Source organism: Cupressus sempervirens, chromosome 2, assembly GCF_028749045.1.
Source record: "Cupressus sempervirens isolate cs-2001-9-10 chromosome 2, ASM2874904v1, whole genome shotgun sequence".
NCBI classification, from domain to species: domain Eukaryota; kingdom Viridiplantae; phylum Streptophyta; class Pinopsida; order Cupressales; family Cupressaceae; genus Cupressus; species Cupressus sempervirens.
The window spans coordinates 77,489,128-77,496,285 of NC_143119.1; the positions used below are offsets into that span (position 1 = coordinate 77,489,128).

General features: G+C 36.7%; 1 pseudogene; it reads right to left on the reverse strand.

Annotated features, from left to right (window-relative positions):
* Positions 1-2,784: 2,784 nt before the first annotated feature.
* Positions 2,785-4,688, reverse strand: LOC149571127 (heterogeneous nuclear ribonucleoprotein 1-like; annotated as a pseudogene).
* Positions 4,689-7,158: the final 2,470 nt, after the last annotated feature.

Consider the following 7,158-nt stretch of genomic DNA (forward strand, 5'->3'; position numbering starts at 1 on the left):
AAGAATTTAAAAAGAGATGTAGACACAAGTGTTTATATAAATAATAAATATAAAACATTGAAACAAATTGCAAACCTTGATGATGATAACATGAAATATAAAACAACACTAAATGTGAATTTAGATGGTTGATATCTCAAACTACTTACTTCTAGGATGTGATCTAGGGAACAAATGTTATCAAGTGTATCCAATGATGGGGAGAGACCACTATGCAAGCAGAAGATCTGTAACCACGAAAAAAAGGAAAATTGGATTCTAAATATGGTACAAAAAATAAATCTTTATACAGCACACCAAACCTAGCAAACTTTGCCACTGTACTTTTAACTTTGATTTTTATTTACCTGACTTTCAATGAGAGTTGTCAGAGGAAGGTAGTCAAAGAGATCTGTAAAAAATTTCCACACATTTGCATTGCCATACTTTCTCAAGTATTCATCATAAAAGCCATAGCTGAAAGCATAATATTAAATTCTGTCAATAAGTATTGCATTTTATTGATATTAAAAAAAATTGCCTCTTCTCTTGTGCATTCATTAACATGTATAATTTTTTTGCGATAAGTTTGATGTAATGAATAGACTTCTTATCTCTACAAGTTGTTTTTGATAATAAAATGTAGCAAAACAAGAGTGTTGTCCCTTTACAGACAAGCCCCAAGGGCGATTAATCTTTATAAGTTGTTAGAAATGCCCTGCTAATGTAATTTTACCTCTTGATAAAACATGATTTAGTTCATTGATGAACTACAATGTGATCTAGTTGCACCTAGTTAATGGGATCTTATATCAGACAAGTAGATGATGTAGGAGGAGCAACCCCTATAGGTATTTTATGTTGCCATCATCATAGCAAGAGTGGCTCTAAATCCTACAAGTGACACCAACCATACAGTTTAATAAAGAATAGATATGGCAAGTACAATCTATATAGGTAGCTTCGATATTGTTTTCAAGTACAATCTATAGACCTTAAATAGAATAACCTAACTCCTACGTCTATATTGTCGACATGCTCAACCTTAAATCAAACAATATTAGGGCATGTCATTATGAGTTCATCATTTATGCAGCGCAGAATAGGCTCCATTTGGAATAAATCAAAATTTATGAGTTGATCATAGAGTGACCCTATGCGCAATCTCGATCTATTACAATTGATCTAGGTCAATGTTCTTCCTCCCTAGTTTAGCAATTAGGTACCTAAAAAGAGAACTCCTAGAACAACAAGAGCCACCTATAGATGTGACCCCCTCCAAAACAAGTTTATAGAGAGAGATTAGGATAGTTCATCTACATGGAGTGAGGGAAAATTCATGTGCATTTTTACTCTTTCTAATGAAATGGAGGTCATTTCTGCAAGCTACTAGGACAAAGTGCTAACTGTGATTGTTTTGAAGCTTCCTTCTATAGAGCCCAAGAAGCCTAAGACAAGTAAAGATAAAATTGTATAAGGGTTTAGTGAATTGAATGATGTAAAACCTCAAGCCTAATCAAAATTTCAAAAGATACTATATTTTGATGAGATTTTAGAGATGCTAGGTTTTCCAATTCTGCGAGGAGGGCCACTTTGTGGGAAGATCTTGTCAAGGCATTGGGGATGTAGGAGATGAAGATGATTTGAATAATTTTTCTATTCATGAATTTCCTCACTTTCTTTATCTTATCCTCATCCTTTTCCTCTTTCTACTGCCTGTAAGAAGTATGTCACCTACATAGGCCCTACTTGTCCTGTTTGTAGACTCCTAGGCTGCATCCACCATTATTATGGAAGCAAACATAACATATATGACTGCTTTCGACTTAATAGGTGTCTTATGACATACTCTTTATAGATTGGGAATTTCTCGAAGTATTCATTTGGCCTAGATCAAATTTTCATTAAAAATAATATACTTTTTAAAAATAACAATAGAACTCAGAACCCAATATTTGTGGACTAAACTTCACATTGAAAGGTCATTGGGGAATTGTGGCACTTAATGCTTAAGGGCTTTGTACTACATTGCCTCTATGAACCCCTGTTGAAGTCTTCATTCTCAGAGAATGGCTGAAGTCTTCATTCTTAGAGAATGGCTTAAAAATGAATTGCAGAGCACTTAACTTCTTCAAGACAAGTAAGCAATATATCCTATAAGAAGTGGTAGACAATACAATGTTTTGTTACTCATTGAAAAAATCACAACAAATGAAAATTGGGGAATTTACAAGAAGTTAGTTTTAAAATCACCAACCCAATAAAAAATGATTGAAGAAATTGAGAAAAAAAAACAAAACCTTGAAGTTATGAAAATGAATAAAGAAAGAAAATAATCATTTAGGAGGATGAGAGAAAGGCAAGCAAATGAGGGTTGCAAAGGAGAGAGAAAGGCATCCAGGTAGCCACATCTGAGAGCCATTGGTGTTCTTACCGTGGGTTTCATTTCTAGTAGTAATACCACTGTCATGCCACATAATGCCAGGGATGACCCAGTAAAAATATTATCCCTTGAAATGGAGGATCTTGCCTAACTTTTGCATGCCCTTCTTCTTCTTTTTTAGGCCAAAACTTTTATTTATTATTGCTTCTCCATGAGAGAATCTGATAACAATACCCATAACAAACAAACAACAGAAAACCTCCTGAAGAATGCTAAAATCTTCAATCCAAAAATCAAATCTATTTCCTAGTAGACTTATATAACCTACATGAAGTTATACACACTCTCAGTTATTTAGGCCTTTTTATGGCCCTTACAAAGACATAGAAAAAACACTGATGGCAGCCATGGATGTCAACTTAAAAAACATCAAATTAACCATTGCACTAGTCCAATGACAATTGTCTCAATTGGATGGAAAAGATACTCAAATCCCAACACTTTAGTCAGCCACTCTTTGAACGTTCGGTAGAGTTGTTCAATGTATCCATAAGAGTTAAATCTACCACCGCAGTCTCATTTGTGCCTCAGCCAAAACCCTTAAAACATAATACTATATAGCCAATACTAAGTTTAACGAAGGTTATCACACAGTTGGTCCTTGAAATTGCAAGACATTGTAAACTTTGGTCAGCTTGTGAAGTTCTCCACCTATGAATTAGGATGAAAAGTAGAATTTTTAGTCGTACATATGATCAAATGGATCCAACCCATAAAACTGCTATCTCAAAGTCATCAGCACTGACCCTATTGCTCCTAAGCTGCAAAAGATGATACACTACCAAGACTTTCTTCTTGACGTCAAAAAACTATGCTGCAACTCCTCTCTGTGTTTGCCTGCCTGCGTCTCAATAGCCTCCCACATAACTTGTGGAACCATTTGAAGGAACATCTGTAACATTACTACCGAGTCCATAACTAGCCAAACTGCCTCCTGAGTCATTTGTCCCGGATCCCCAAGTGGTATCACCATAACCAGAGCTTCGATACATATCAGTATAAGCTCCTCCATATACCCCTATTTCTGACCCAAATGACCCATATGTCAAATTCCCAACTCCATAGCCAGTGTTTTGTCCTGCATAGCTTCCTGAACTGAGAGCACCAGGACCATAGCCATTTTCAACATTTCCATAACCAAGGCTTCCACTGGCAAGGCTTGAACTGCTGCCAACCGCATGACCTGAGCCAGAAGTACAAGAAGAACCCCAAGTTCTTGTTGCACTTGCATAGCCTGTCATATTCCCACTCCCTCCACCCATATAACCGGTGGAGCTTGTAGGACTGTTGTAACCCAAACTTCCCTGACTCCACATATTCCTTCCACCAGATTGTGTGTTGGTGTATGTTCCATTTCCTAAATTGCTTCCACCATAGCCAACAGGACCACCATACCCACTTGAAGTTCCTCAATAGTTGACCCCTGGGCTGGTGCCATAGTTGAAACTGCTACTAATACCAGCACCATTATAGCCCTGATTCATTCTAGGTCCAAATGTAGCACTCATTCCATAGCCAGCAGTTGGAAAGGTAGGGTATCCACCTATACCTCCAGAGTTAGGACCGTATCTATTGTCCATCCTAACCTCATAGACAACTGTAGAACTTGAGTTACATGTCTGTCCAACTCCATATCCAATACTGAAATTGCTACCTTGATTTCCACCTAAACCAAATCCACCAATGGGCGTCCGAGCAGGGCTAAGAGAAAGCTCTTTTGGCACTCTTTCTTAACCTCAACCATTTTTCCATTAAGATCATGGAATTTTTTTTTCAAACCTTGTCGAATCAAATGTAATGAACCCAAATCCTCTAGGCCTCTGAGAACCATGATCGTACATCACAACAACATCTCTAATTGTACCACATTGCTCAAAATATTTTCTAAAGTCACTCTCTGTGACGATAGAAGCTAAGCCACCTACAAAAATCTTCTTTGTCCTAGCCTGATTGAGTGATCCATGGCCAATGTTATTGACCCTATTTATACTCTATTGATCGTCTCTGGGAATAGCTTTCTTTGTTTCCACTGTTCGACCATCAATAATATGCTTATCCAACACAACCCTGTCAGCAACTGCAGGGTCTGAGAAAATTACAAAACCAAAACCACGGGCTCCCCCAGTAGTCCTATCCTTCATTATCATTGCCTCAACGACCTCTCCAAATGACTTAAAATAGTCCTTGAGCCGATCTTCAGTCGTCCCCCATGAGAGCCGACCAATAAATAGCTTCCCTTGGTCTGAATCCATTGTCTGACTGGACACCCACTCCAAATAGATCACCAAACAGCCTATAGCAAATTCATATCTCAATCCTGATCAAAATCCAGATTCTCAAAGCATCCCAATCCCCTTTCCCACATCGGCTATGAAAAGAAATGTAGTTTTGACCAGCTAGGTTGAAGCTTTTTGTGGGGATCGGAAGAAGAGGTTGAGGAGGCCAAGGTAAACAGATCGCTCTTTTTTCGCTTAAAATGGAAAATGGTGAGAATACTTTTATCTTTGAAATATTGAATGGTGGATCACTGTTTCAAGTGCTACTTGAAATCCAGTCTATCTATGTGGTGAAGATTAAATGTATACATGATCAATACCGCAAAGATAATATGGATTGGATATGAGAACTCTTTGGTGAAATCACGAGAAAAGGCACCATAATATAGAAATACAGTATGTTTGATCTCCAGTTATCTCTCGAGGAGATGCAAATTTGATTCTGTATCAAGAAGTTGCACCAGTGGTGTATAACTCCCCAGAAAAGGTGATTGAGATACTTTCCCATTGAAGGTTCTCATAATAGGTGAAGCATCAATCAGAAAGCACTCAGCGCCTTGGAATGCATTATGAACTGGCGAGATACAATGCCATTTACAGTATCTCTTTTTTGGCAATATAATTCTTACAGGATCATGCAAAATAGTTTAAGCTCTTACCTTTCAAGGAATTCTGTAATTGTTTTTCCAATTTATCTTGCATGTACGTTACACAAGGAAATGTATCCAATGCTGAACAAAGGAGGCCAATTTAAAGTCTAACTTTCAATGACAAAATGGGAAGTATAAATGTAATTACTTGGCAAGTTACCTTTTTGTAATATAATTTCTCTGATGTTTCTTGGCAAGAAAAAGGTAAATGTGTATATTTACAGTAGAAAAACTTCAAACTGAAATGGTGCATCCAATTAGTTATATATCTTATCTAGTAATTCCCACAAAATGTGGTTGAAACAATAGAGGATGTCTTCCAAGTCAAAAATTACATATAACAGTGTACATGATTTGTGAATTAACAGAAATATTTTACCTTAAAAGGTTAAAACTAGTCAGAATTCCACATTTTTGTATACCTACATCGGTTGCTTTGCTAGCAATCCAGGATTGCGAGGATACTTAGGCGGGGTTGGTCGATCTTTCAAGCACAGAACAACTGTTCGTTGTCCATATGGACCTTCTGATGCCACTGTAAATGAAATGCAGTTGTCATCACTTGCACAATGCAATGGGAAAAAAATGACTGGTTCAAGATAAGACATTTTTTTCTAAAATATGTAGAATGTAAATAAAGCCAGAAGTCCATCAGTTGACCCATATGTTGCTTCTATGTCCTGAAAGATAGCATGCAGGTTACCTCTAAAATATCCCTTAAACCTTGAAAAGAGACCATCATTTTAATGTAAAGAGTTCAAAAAATAGTTCAAGAGCAAACATCAAAATGAAGAGTCGCATACTCTGAGATAACATACAAGAAGAAAATAAAAACTTATTACAGAAAATATTACTGCACTTTTGTTTAAACAAAAAACTCAATGTTAACAATTCAAATTATACTGACATAAAACACTTTGCAAGATAAAACCAACTATTCTGACAGCAGCAGAACACTTATCAATTGGAATGGCCTCTTGAAAGAAATCAGTGGAGCACTAATTAAAAGACCTCATGATTCTCTAGTCAGATCAGAGCAGCATGTGGTAAAACAATAACAATAGGTAAGATGAAATGGTAAAACCAACTATTTCTCATTTACATAAGGGAACAAAGAAACAATGCAGTAAATACAACCACAGTCAGTATGTAATCGGTGTGATTATACAACATATGCCTAACTAAAAAGATTTAGAACATATTACATAATTGTGTTACAAAGTTCTTGGGGTATACAAGCCATACTTATTTTGTACCAGGTGTAGAGATTGGTCCCGATGAATTAAGGCAGACCCACAGAATAGGGGTCATGCTCTATGTGAATATGAATTGAACCTAGTTGGATCCAACAATACCCTATTTTTTTAATATATATATATATGAAATACCATTCAAATTTAATTAGACTAATAATTAAACCATTTTTGACATGTGGAAGTTTTTCAGTAATACAATCACCAACCTTCTGACACTTAAACTTCCCTTAGAAGCTGTCTGGCACCTCCTGTTTCCATGCCCCTTCTTGCTGTGTAGAGTGCCCCAAAATTCTCTACTGGTCTCTACCAGCTTAGGCATCATGTCTGTAAGCAACCTCTTCACAACTCACCCCGGTGGTGCGCCACTGACAATAACTAGGTTTTGATGCATAATAAAATTTCCAGAACTGCATAAACCCTGTGTCGGACTTTGCAAGAACATGGAGATTCAACTTCCTCTAGTGATATCTTTGAAAGAATATGCTGGTGCAGTGGCACTCATGAAAGAATTAATTTACCATTATTATGGTTTAATATTATGTACAAATGTAAGC